Source organism: Eubalaena glacialis, chromosome 4, assembly GCF_028564815.1.
Source record: "Eubalaena glacialis isolate mEubGla1 chromosome 4, mEubGla1.1.hap2.+ XY, whole genome shotgun sequence".
Lineage (NCBI taxonomy): Eukaryota > Metazoa > Chordata > Mammalia > Artiodactyla > Balaenidae > Eubalaena > Eubalaena glacialis.
In genome coordinates, this window is record NC_083719.1 from 33,588,225 (window position 1) to 33,601,524 (window position 13,300).

Consider the following 13,300-nt stretch of genomic DNA (forward strand, 5'->3'; position numbering starts at 1 on the left):
AACAAGAGAAGCCACCGCAATGAGAAGCCCGCGGCACGGCAACAAAGAGTAGCCCCCACTCACCACAACTAGAAAAAGCCCACGTGCAGCAACGAAGACCCAACGCAGCCAAAAATAAAATAAAAATTAATTAATTTTTTTTAAAAATTATAAACCACATTGGAAAATAGTTTCGCCTTGATAAAGTCTCACTTCAGCAATTGGAGGATTTCTACAATGTGAAAAAATTAGAAAATCAGCATGTTTGAAATGATTAAAGAAAATAATAAGGAATGGAAACCATGATGAAATCATTACAAAAATAGACTTGAAGAAGAACATAAAGCATCTATATAAAGGTTATGCTGGCAGATCGAACACATGCATATAATTTTACTCACTCCTGCCAAATATAGGGAAAAAATGTTTAATCCATAAAGATGAAGAGAGCAGCAGGGGAGACAACAGTGACAGAATTTTGAAAGCTGGAAAGCAGGACCAGTGTAAATGACTTAGGAGATCCGAGAAAGATGAATACAAAATTGGCAGTCAGAAAAGCTGATAATCAAGTCCATTCCATCACAGAATCCTAAGAGATTCTGGAACCAGCAATACTTAGTAACTCTGGAACTATGAGTGAAGGAGAAGTGATTCAATCAAGAAATTGCAAAAAGCTATTTCAGAAACAGCTCGATTTCTATTAAGACTAGATTCCCTCTCCTTTACCTTTCTAGTCCACTCTTTGGAACAATGATCTCTGCCCCAGAAGTTTGGAGGTTTCTTCTCTGACAGGGTAAAGAAAGACTGTGTAGACAAGTATATGCCAGTTAGAGTTGAGGGTCTGTATTCGATGTGTACCAAGAAGACCACAGTTAAGTGACCATGTGAATACTTCAAGCTGAATGGCTTGGCTCCCAAAACACAGTCAGACCTTTACCACCCAGTAGGATAACAGAACAGACTTCTCCTGAGTAGCTAACCCACTCTTGAGGTAAAACCTAGAGAGCCTGATCGCCCTTCAGTGATGTTCAAAGCCTCCCTCATGCACTCAGATCTTCCAATAAGCTTTTAAATCCCAGGCTCTTAACCATGAATTGTCAATCAACAGAGACTAAAAGAGCCACACACAAAACAATCATTTTGGAAGAAACCAACACTATAAAGGGAGAAGAAAACTTTAGAAATGAATGAATAAATAAAACCATCATTACATTAATATCCCCAGAGAGAGAATAATATTTGGGAATCCATGTAAAAGAATAGATGCTATAAAAATAAAATAGACATTTAAATAACAAAAAAGAGAGCTTTTGTCTTTTTCTCTATTTTTTTATTGAAGTACAGTTGATTTACAATATCAGTTTCAGGTATACAACATAGTGATTCAATATTTTTATAGATTATACTTCATTTAAAGTTATTACAAAATAATGGCTATATTTCTCTGTGCTCTGTAATACATCCTTGTAGCTTATTTAATTTATACATGGTAGTGTGTACCTCTTAATCTCTTATCCCTATCTTGCCCCTTCCCTCTTCCCTCTGCCCACTGGTAACCACTGGTTTATTCTCCATATCTGAGTCTGTTTTTGTTTTGTTATATACACTCATTTATTTTTTTAGATCCCATATATAAGTGATAACATACAGTATTTGTCTTTGTCTGTCTGACTTATTTCACTAAGCATAATATCCTCCAGGTCCATCCATGCTGTTGTAAATGGCAGAACATTCATTCTTTTTTATGACTTAGTAATATTCCTTTGTACATATACACCACATCTTTTTTATTGAAGTATAGTTGATTTACAATATCGTGTTAGCTTCAGGTATGCAGCACAGCGATTCAGTTATACATATATTCTTCTTCAGATTCTCTTCCTTATAGGCTATTACAAAATATTGAGTATAGTTCCCTGTGCTACACAGTAGGTCCTTGTTGGGTATCTATATAGGAGTGTGTATATCTTAATCCCAAACTCCCAATTTATCCCTCCCCTCCACCTCTCTTTCCCCTTTGATAACCATAAATTTTTTTTCTAGGTCTGTGAGTCTCTTTCTGTTTTAGAAATAAGTTCATTTGTATCTATTTTTTTTAGATTCCACATATAAGTGATATCATATGCTATTTGTCTTTCTCTTTCTGACTTACTTCACTTAGTATGATAATCTCTAGTTTCATCCATGTTGCTGCAAATGGCATTATTTCATTATTTTTTATGGCTGAGTAATATTCCATTGTATATATACACATTGTATATATACACATTGTATATATACCACATTTGCTTTAAACATTTGTCTATTGATGGACACTTAGATTACTTCCATATTTTGGCTATTGTAAATAATGATGAACTATGAACACTGGTATGCATGTATCTTTTCAAATTAGTGTTTTCATTTTCTTCAGATATATACCCAGTAGTGGAATTGCTGGATCATATGGTAGTTCCATTTTTAGTTTTTTGAGGGACCCCCATACTGTTTTCCATAATGGTTGCACCAATTTACATTTCCACCAACAGTGTACACAGGTTCCCTTTTCTCCACATCCTTGCCAACATTTGTTACTTGTAGTCTTTTTGATGATAGCCATTCTGACAGGTATGAAGTGATTATCTCATTGTGGTTTTGACTTGCATTTCTTTTATGATTATCATTGTTGAGCATCTTTTCATGTGCCAAGAAGAGAGCGTTTGGAAATTTTTTTTTAATTAGAGTGAAAATGAAACTCAATGATATAGTTGGAAGATAAAGTTAAGGAAATCTTCCAGAAGTAGAATGAAAAGAGATGAAAAAAGAGAAAAGATAAGAAAATTAGAAAATCATCCCATATGTCTAAGATCAAGGAATAGAAAATACAGAAAGAGAGAAAACATGAAAATTGAAGAAATGAAATCTTTAATGAACTATTGCAAAAAATATTCCTCCAAAATGAATGATATAAGTTTCCAGATTGAAAGGGGCCAAAGAGTCTCACCAACATACATCACTGCAACAATTTTGAACACAGGAGACAAACAAAGAAATAAAAAGGTTCTACAAACATCTAAATATAAAAAAATAGGTCACATATAATGTGAGTAAAGTGACCATATAATCAATCTATCATACTATCAAGGACACTTTAAAATTAGATAATTTTTATAAATTTCTTTACTGACAAGTTGGTTTTCATTGACAGTTCTATTCAAAAACTGGCTTCAAAAATAAAATTGCTTCTAAGAAAAGTAACGTGTTTATTAAATTTAAAGCAAATTAACTTCTTTACATCGATTTTCTGAAAATTAAATAATAAGCAGAATGATTATTTTTGGTACATATTCATTTACATTAGCCATTTTCTTAGCCATCTCTGTCTCTAATAGTGTATCATTTGTATTTCTATAAACAATGGGGTTTTTTTTGTTATGGTCATGTAGTTTTGTTTTCATAAAATTGACCTCATTACTCTACATTTAAGGGTTAATAAATTGGAAAATGGTGACACCTTTTGTTGATTTTTCTCTGTAGGCCATATTTTTAATTGAAAAACTACTTTCCCTACAGATGCTGAAGTACCTGCTAACTTCAGAGTAATATTAATTTTTCCCTATTGCATCATATGATTATTTCAGACCAAATATTTTCATTCAGAGCACCTTACTTGGCAAATATTTTTACAAAATAAAATTCATCATCTAAATTCTCTCCATAACTGATTGAAATTTAAATGCTAGAAAATTGAAATCCTTCTCAATATATCCCATTCTGGTAAAAAAATAAATAAATTATCAAATTAACTAGGAACTCCATCAAAAGAGCCTTCCTATAAATCAAGACGATCCAAATCAAAACTATAGATTTAAAAAATTAAAACAGCATTTGAGCTCTCATCATTTACTTTGTTCAATAGCTCACTTGGTTTTATAGAATAAAGGCCCCTGCCTTGCAATCGACTAAACAATTTCAAACCAAGTTTTTGTGCTTCATTCATTGAATACCTTGATTAAAAATTTCCAACAGGCTTTAAATGAATGCAAGCTCAAGTTAAAGGACTTGTTTCCCCAAACAAATCATACTATTGCAGGAAACTCAGGATGATTTATAAATTAATACCTTAAATGCTCAACCTCTTCTGAAATGGAATTGAAGAGTGATAAGAAAAGAGACTGCTGGCATACTAATGTATTTCCTGAGCTATGTTTTCTATTCTAACATTCTACATACAAAGGCACAATCAAGTATGAGGGTAGAATAAAAATTGTAGGGTCTCAAATAATTTTTCCCATGCATTCACTCTCTGAAGCTATTAGAAGATGTATCCAACAAAAAGAGAAACAGAAAGAGAGAGGGAGAGAGAGAGAGAATGAAGAAAAAAGAAGACATCGTGTGGTAGGATGAAAAAATGCCCCTCCTCACAAAAGAATATTCACTTCCTAACCCCTGGAACCTAAAAATATTACCTATTTGGGAAAAAACATTTTTGCAGATGTGATTAACAATCTTGATATGCTTTATCCTGGGTTACCCAGGTGAACCCCAAATACAATCATATGTATCCTTATAAGAGGGAGGGAGATGGTAATTTGACACAGAGGAAAAGGAAATGCAGAGACACACGGAGGAGAAGACCATTGAGTTGGGAGATTTGAAGATTTGAATATTGGACTGATGTGGCCACAAGCCAAGGAAGGCTGGCAGCCACCAGAAGCTGGAAAAGCAAGGAACAGATTCTCCCCTGGAGCCTCTACAGAGAACATGGTCCTGTCAACATCTTGACTTCAGTTCAGTGAAACTAACTCAGGGCTCTGGCCTCCAGAACTGTAAGAGAATACATTTCTTTTGTTTTAAGCTACCAAGGCTATGGTGATTGTTGCAGCTGCCACAGGAAACTAATACTAATGGCACACAAGGAGTAGGAACAGGAAATCCAAAAAAGGAGTGATGAGGAGCCAAAGAAGAACAGAACTTGATGACCTGACAATGAAAGCTGAACAAAAAATAGGTAAATGCACCAGTTTGTACTGGAACAGAAGGATTCAAGAGGCAGATACCTATTGCCATCATACTATCTTTTTAACCTGAAGGAGGATGCTTGGGTGAGCTTGGCTTCATTTCTTAATTCTATTTGACTTGTCTTAACGATATTCTAATAAAGTGCCTTCTCTCCTCTCCATGCCAGGTGTTGGGTCAGCTGGGGATAGCCATTTTATCTCTCAAAATTACTCTTTTTATTTACTGTTGAGCAGTCAAGGTAAGCAATGGTGGATTTAGAAGCAGAAATTCAAAACATCCTACTCCCTCTGATAATATCCCTATTAAAAGTTTAGTACCTGGGCCACAGTATAGCCCTGCCAGGTGCTCTATGCTTCCTAAGATCCAACCAGGACTTGAGCCAGTTTACAGACTCGGACCCCTTCAGTGAAGCAGGGGCTGGGTCCCTTTGAGGAAGGATCCTGGTACACTTCCAAAAATTTATACTGTTAATCTTTCTCCCAACTTTTCCTAAAGGGACCTATGGCCTTTTACCAGAGTGACTGTGCACTGGGGAAAAGCAAATAATAAGACCTTTTGGGGACTACTAGACACTGTCTCTGAACTACACTAATTCCAGGAGACCCAAAACATCACTGTGGTCTACTTGTCAGAGTACGGGCTTATGAAGAGCAGGTGATCAATGGAGTTTTAGCTTAAGTCCATCTCACAGTGGACCCAGTGGGTCCCCAAACCCATCCTCTGGTTATTTGCCCAGTTCTGGAATGCATAATTAGAATAAACATACTTGGCAACTGGAAAAATTCCTACATCCTGTAGAGTGAGAGCTATCCTGGTGGGAAAGGCCAAGTGCAAGCCACTAGAACTGCCTCTACCTGGAAAGGAAGTAAACCAAAAGCAATACCATGCTCCTGGAGGGATGTAACGATTAGCGTCACCATCAGAAAGTTGAAAGATCCAGGGGTGGTGATTCTCACCACATCTCCATTTCACTCACCTTTGTGGCCTGTGCAGATGAGATGGATCTTGGAGAATGACAGTAGATAACTGTAAGCCTAACAGGATGGTAACTCCAGTTTCAGTCATTGTACCAGGAGTGGTTTCATCGCTTGGGGAAATTAGCACATCCCTTGGTGCCTCTTAGGCAGCTAATAAAATGGCAAATGCTTCTTTCTCAATTTCTGTTAATAAAGACCACCAGGAGCAGTTTGCTTTCAGCTGGAAAGGCCAACGATTTACCTTCACTGCCCTACCTCAGGGGTATATCAACTTTTCAGCCCTATGTCATAACTTTGTTCAAAGAGATCCTGATTGTCTTTCCTTTCCACAAGTCTCACACTGATCATTACATTGATGACATTATGCTGATTGGACCTAGTGAGCAAGAAGCAGCAACTACTCTAGACTTATTGGTAAGAAATTCGCATGTCAGAGGGTAAGAAATGTGATAAAAATTCAAGGGCCTTCTAGCTCAGTGAAATTTCTAGGGGCCAATGGTATAGTGCATGTTGAGATAACCCTTCTAAGGTGAAGGGTAAGTTGTTTCATCTGACCCTTCTTATAACAAGAGAGAGAGATACAATGGCTAGTACGTCTCTGGATTTTGGAGGCAATACATTCCTCATTTGGGTGTGCAACTCTGGCCCACTTACTAAGTGACTCATAAGTTGCTAGTTTTGAGCAGGGTCCAGAAAAACAGAAGGCTCTACAACAGATCCATATTGCTATGCAAGCTGCTTTGCCACTTGGACCATATGATCCAGAAAATCCAATGGTGATTGAAGTGTCATTGGCAGATAAGGATATTGGTTGGAGCCTGTGGCAGGCCTCTAACAGGTGAATCTCATAACAGATCCTTAGGATTTTGGAGCAAAGCCCTGCCATCCTCTGGGATAACCACTCTCCTTTTAAGAAACAGCTCTTGGCCTGCTACTAGGGTTCAGTAGAGACTGAACACTTAACCATGGGCCAAGAAGTTACCATGTGACCTGAGCTGTCTATCACATTCTAGGTATTATCTGACTCACCAAGCCATAAAGTTGGGCGTGCACAGCAGCACTCCATCATCAAATGGAAGTGGTATATATGAGGTCAAGCCCAAGCAGGCCCTGGAGGCACAAGTAAATTACATGAAGTGGCCCAAATGCCATGGTCCCTACTCCTTGTGTCACCAGGCTGCACGTACTTCCTCACTGGGAGTTCGCTACAATCAACTGACAGAGGAAAAGAAAATTTGGACCTGTTTTACAGATTACTCTCTCCAATATGCAGGCACCACTGAAAAACGGACAGCTGAAGCACTACATCCTTTCTCTAGGACATCCCTGAGGGACAGTGGTGAAGGGAAATCCTCCCAGCAGGCAGTGTTCCTGGTCATTCATTTTGCTTGGAAGGAGAAATGGCAAGATGTGTGCTTATATACCAGTTCATGAGCTGTGGCCAATGATTTGGCTGGATAGTCAGGGACTTGGATGGAACCTGACTGGAAAATTGATGCCAAGGAAATCTGAGAAAGAGATCTGAAGATAAGCCTCTATGAATGGGCAAAAAAGAAACTAAAGATATTTGTGTCCCATGTTAATACTCACCAAAAGGTGACCTTAGCAGAAGAGTATTTTAATAGTCAAGTGGATAGGATGGTCTGTTCTGTAGATACCAATCAGCCTCTTTAGCAACCACTATCATCACCAATGGGCTCATGGATGTACTGTCCATGGTGGCAGAAATGGACGTTATGCATGGACTCAGCAACGTGGACTTATGCTTTCCAAAGGAGGCCTGACCACAGCTACTGCTGAGTACTCAATCAGCCAGCAGCAGAAATCAACACTAAGTCCCTGGTATGGCACCATCCCCTGGGGTTATCAGCAAGCTACCTGGCGGTGGATTAATTACAATGAGCCACTTCCATTATGGAAGAGACAGCATTTTGTTCTTAGTAAAATAGACACTCTGGATGTGGACTTAACTTCCCTGTACGTAATGTTTTTGCCAAAACTACCATCCATGGACTTAAAGAATGCCTTATCCACTGTCATGGTATTCCACACAGCAATTCTTCTGAGAACTCACTTTACAGCAAATGAAATGCAGCAATGGGCCTATCCTCATGGAATTCACTAGACTTACCATTTTCCCCACCATCATTCATCAGCTGGTTTGACAGAATAGAGGAGTGGCCTTTTTTTTTAATTGAATGAAAGATTCTTTAAATTCTATAGTGCTTCGCAATTTTCAATAGTTTCACACACATGATCTCATATAATCCCATAACAACCCTTTTTTTCCCCTACCTCTATATTTCCCCCTCTCTACTACCCTCTCCCCACTGGTAACAACTAGTTTGTTCCCTATATCTGTGAGTCACTAGTTTGTTGTATTTTTTAGATTCCACATATAAGTGATATCATACAGTATTTGTCCTTCTGTCTGATTTATTTCACTAAGCGTAATGCCCTCCAAGTCCATCCATGTTACTGTAAGCAGCAAAATTTCATTCTTTTTTAAGGCTGAGTAGTATCCCATTGTTATGTATATATGTATATACATACCACGTCTTCCTTATCCATTCATCTGTTGGACGGACACTTAGGTTGCTTCCATGTCTTGGCAATTTTAAATAATGCTGCTTTGAACACTGGGGTGCATGTATCTTTTCGAATTAGTGTTTTTGGTGTTTCTGGATATATGCCCAGGAATGCAACTGCTGGGTCATATGGTAGTTCTATTTTTAGTTTTTTGAGAAACCTCCATATTGTTTTCCACAGTGGCTGAACCAATTTACGTTCCCACCATCAGTATTCCCTTTTCTCCTCATCCTCACCAACTTTTGTTATTTGTATTCTCTTTGATGATAGCCATTCTGACAGATGTGAGGTGATATCTCATTGTAGTTTTGACTTGCATTTCCCTGATGTTTAGTGATGTTGAGCATCTTTTCATGTGCCTGTTGGCCATGTGCAGTTCATCTTTGGAAAAATGTCTATTCAGTTCTTCTGCCCATTTTTTAATCAGGTTGTTTGTTATTTTGATGTTGAGTTACATGAGCTGTTTATATATGTTGGGTATTAACCCCTTATCAGTCATACCACTTGCAAATATCTTCTCTCATTCATTAGGTTGCCTTTTCATTTTGTCAATGGTTTCCTTTGCTGTACAAAAGCTTTCAAGTTTAATTAGGTCCCATTTATTTATTTTTGCTTTTATTTTCTTTGCTTTAGGAGGCAGATCCAAAAAAACATTGCTGCAATTTATGTCAAAGTGTGTTCTGCCTATGTTTTCCTCTAGGAGTTTTATAGTATGCAGTCTTACATTTAGGTCTTTAATCCATTTTGAGTTTATTTTTGTATATGGTGTTAGAGAATGTTCTAATTTCATTCTTTTACATGTAGCTGTCCAGTTTTCGTAGCACCACTTATTGAAGAGACTGTCTTTCCTCCATTGTATATTTTTACCTCCTTTGTCATAGATTAATTGACCAGACATGTGTGGATTCATTTCTGGGCTCTCTATTCTGTTCCATTGATCTATGTGTCCGTTTTTGTGCCAGTAATATACTGTTTTAATTACTGTAGTTTTGTAGTATAGTCTGAAGTCAGGGAGCATGACTACTCCAGCTCTGTTCTTTCTCAAGATTGTTTTGGCTATTCAGGGTCTTTTGTCAATCAAATTTTAAAATTATTTGTACTGTGAAAAATGCCATTGGTATTTTGATAAGGATTGCATTGAATCTGTAGATTGCCTTGGGTGGTATGATAATTTTAACAATATTAATTCTTCCAATGCAAACACACCATATATTTTTCCATCTGTTTGTGTCATTTTCAATTTCTTTCATCAGTGTCTTATAGTTTTCCAGGTGTAGGTCTTTTACCACCTTAGGTAGGTTTATTCTTAGCAATTTTATTCTTTTTTATGTGATGATAAATGGGACTGTTTCCTTAATTTCTCTTTCTGATAGTTCATTGTTAGTGTATAGAAATGCAACAGATTTCTGTATATTAATTTTGTATCCTACAACTTTACCAAATTCATTGATGAGCTCTAGTAGTTTTCTGTTGGCGTCTTTAGGATTTTCTGTGTATAGTATCATGTCATCTGCAAACAGCAAAATTTTACTTCTTCCTTTCCAATTTGGATTCCTTTTATTTCTTTTTCTTCTCTGATTGCTATGTAGGACTGCAACAGCCTTTTGAAGACTTAGTTACAGTGACAGCTAGGTGAGAGTTCCTTTCGGAGCTGTGGCAAGGTTCTCCAGGAAATCATATATGTTCTGCATCAGCATCCAATATATGGTTCTGTTTCTCCCATAGTAAGAATTCCTTTTCCGGCGGCGGGTGGGGAGGGAGGGCGGGTGGTGTGCTGGGTTCGTGCGGCCTCGGGGCCGGAGCCCGGATCCCCGCCCGCCCCAGCGCCCGCCGCCGGCCGAGCCCCGCCCCGCACGTCTCCATCGTGGGTCGCAGTGGTCGGATGTGCGTCCGGGTCTGCGGGACAGGCGGGCGCAGAGGTCCCTTGTATTGGCGTGGGTGGGTGCGGCGAGGTTCTGGCGCCTCCGCGGAGCATCGTGGGTCTGGGGCTGTGGGCGCCGCGGATTGCTATTCTCTCCGCACTTTCCCGGCTCTGAAGCCTCGAGAACACGGCTAGGCAGCAGTAGTTTAATGGGGAGTTTGACTGCTGGGAACTAGGGGCCTGCTGGGGTCTCAGTTCTTGGCTGGCCCCGGAACACGAGGTTGCCAGGTGTGTGACGGCAGCAGGTAGGAGTGACCCGCTGGTGCAGTGATGAGCAAGAAAGGAAGGACAGCGGCTGTTGGCCTGTGAACCTAGGCAAGAATGACCAGCCGACACAGTCCAGACCAAGGTCCGTGGGCCCAGCTCGGTCCTGTGCGTCTGGTCAGTGGAATAGACCTGCAGGTGTGGCTCTTGTCACTCTAGGACTGGCTTCAGGACAGATCCTGCTGATGCGCCCAGGGCACCGCCCTCAGTTCTCCAGGAGAGTGCGCCGGAGGGGAGCCAGGGGGTGTGCCCGACTCAGCACGGTGGCCACGCACATCCAGTCTGCTGGCAAGGGCAGTGGGCAGCCGGAGGAAGTCATGGCCTTGGGAGTGTCCTGTGATGAAAAAGAACCTGCAGGCTTATCAAATAACTTTGGTGTGGAACGTTGGTGTGCTGAAACGCAGTTCTGTGTGCTTTTCCCCCCTGGTGTGAATTAACAGTGCTGAGGCAGCAAGCGGGATACAGAAGTGTGAGCAGAGACCGTCTGGAAGCCCCAGACTCCAGGGAAACTAAAGGTGACAGCCAGCCTAGTGAAGAGGACGGGAGTTAGGGGCGGGGGCGGCAGCCCAGCAGGGGCCCCTCGTCTCAGGGCTCTAATCCTGGCTCCAGCCGGCTGGTCAGGGAGCTGCAAGGTCTAATGGGCGAGCAGAGTCCACAGTCCTGAGCTGTTCTTCTCTGTGTTTGGGTCATCTCCTGCCATCCAAGGGGAGAAATCTAGATGAGGTTTAAGCATCAGTGCTTTAAGACTGTGGATCTCGGAGTTGAAACCTCGGAAGACATGTTTTCAGCACAGGGTGTTAAAGTGAACGGAAGGATTCAACCCCTTTTCAAGGAGGGTGTCTCCATGTGGGCAGAACTAGAGAATAAATGGGTCTTGAATAAACAAAAAAAAAAAAAAAAAAAAGAATTCATGGGTCCAGGAATCAAGGGGTGGAAATGGGAGGGGTATCACTCACTAATACCTCTGGTGACCCAATGACAAAGTTTTTGCTACCTGTCCCCCACAACTTTATGTTCTGCTGGCCTAGAGATCTTACTTCTAAAGGGAAGAATGCTCCCACCAGGAAAACACAATGATTCCATTAAACTGGAAGTTAAGACTCCCAAGCAGCCACTTTGGATTCCTCATTCCTAAATCAACAGGCAAAGAAAAGAATTACTGTGCTGGCTGGAATGGTTAATCCTGATTACCACGGAAAACTTGGATTGATACTGTACAGTGCAGATAAGGAAGAGTATGTCTGGAATACAGGAGATCCTGTGATTAAAGTCAATGGAAAAATATGACATCCTAATCCAGGCAGACCCTTCAGGAATGAAGGTTGAGGTCATCCCACCAGGTTAAGATTCATGACCAACTGAGGTGTTTACTGAGGGGAATGGGAATATGGATTGGGTAGTGAAAGAAGGTAGTTCTAAATACCAGCTACTTCCTTATTTTGTTATAAATATGTTTGTATCTGTGTGTATATGTCTCAAATATCTTTGTTTTCCTCTATCTTTTATTCCTTTACCATGTAACATAAAATATATTGACTTTGTATTATGTCATTTAGTATTGTTAACTTTACATCATAGTATTTAAGTTACAGGGTGTGGAGGAAAAGGGTAAATATCACACAGGAATTTTGTATCCTCTTATGGGGAAAGTGTTAGTGCATTTTCAGTTGTATACAAAATGGTTGTATCATGTTAGGTGTAACTATAAACTTGTTATTGTCTTTATTTGGAGATTAAGTATAGTTTAAGGAGATGTGTATGGATGCCAAGTTGACAAGGGGTAGATGTGTGATGCTTAGTTTTATGTGTCAACTTCATTGGGCCACAGTGCCCAGATATTTAATCAAACATTATTCTGAATGTTTCCATGAGAATATTTTTGGATGAGATTAACTTTTAAATCAGACTTTAAAGGAGACTTTGAATGAAGCAGAATACCCTCAATAATGTGGTTAAGCCTCATTTAATCTGTTGAAAGCCGAAATAAAACAAAAGACTGACCTCTGCTGAGCAAGAAGGAATTCTGCTAGCAGACTCACTTTGGACTTAAACAGCAACTCTTCCTTGGGTTTCCAATCTGACAGCATTCAGACTTGAACTGCAACATAGGTTATTCTTTGGGTCTCTGGCCTGCTGGTCTATGCTACAGATTTTGGACTTGTCGGCCTCCATAGTCACATAAGCCAATTCTTCTATATATATTTACACATACACATTCTATTAATTCTGCTTCTCTGGAACCAATACAAATACTTAACAAAAAGTCAGAACAATGGTTACCTGGTGGTTGGTAGATGACTGGCAAGGGACACACATGAATCTAAGGAATTAGTAATATTCTGTTACCTAAGTAGAGAGTGCATGCATTTTATATTATTGCTATATATGGTTGACACACTTTTCTGTGTGAATAATGTGTATCACACACACACAAAAGTTTAACTTAGGACAGGTAAAATAGCAGACTTCCAGCTGAAGATAGAAATAGCAAACTAGAAGATTCGTGTAAGAAAATTATCAAAAATATAGCAGAAGAAGGTAACGAGATGTAAAACATGAGAGATTAAGA

General features: G+C 39.5%; 1 pseudogene; it reads left to right on the forward strand.

Annotated features, from left to right (window-relative positions):
• The window catches only part of LOC133090499 (uncharacterized), a 53,245-nt pseudogene extending 41,169 nt beyond the window's left edge, over positions 1–12,076 (forward strand).
• Positions 12,077–13,300: the final 1,224 nt, after the last annotated feature.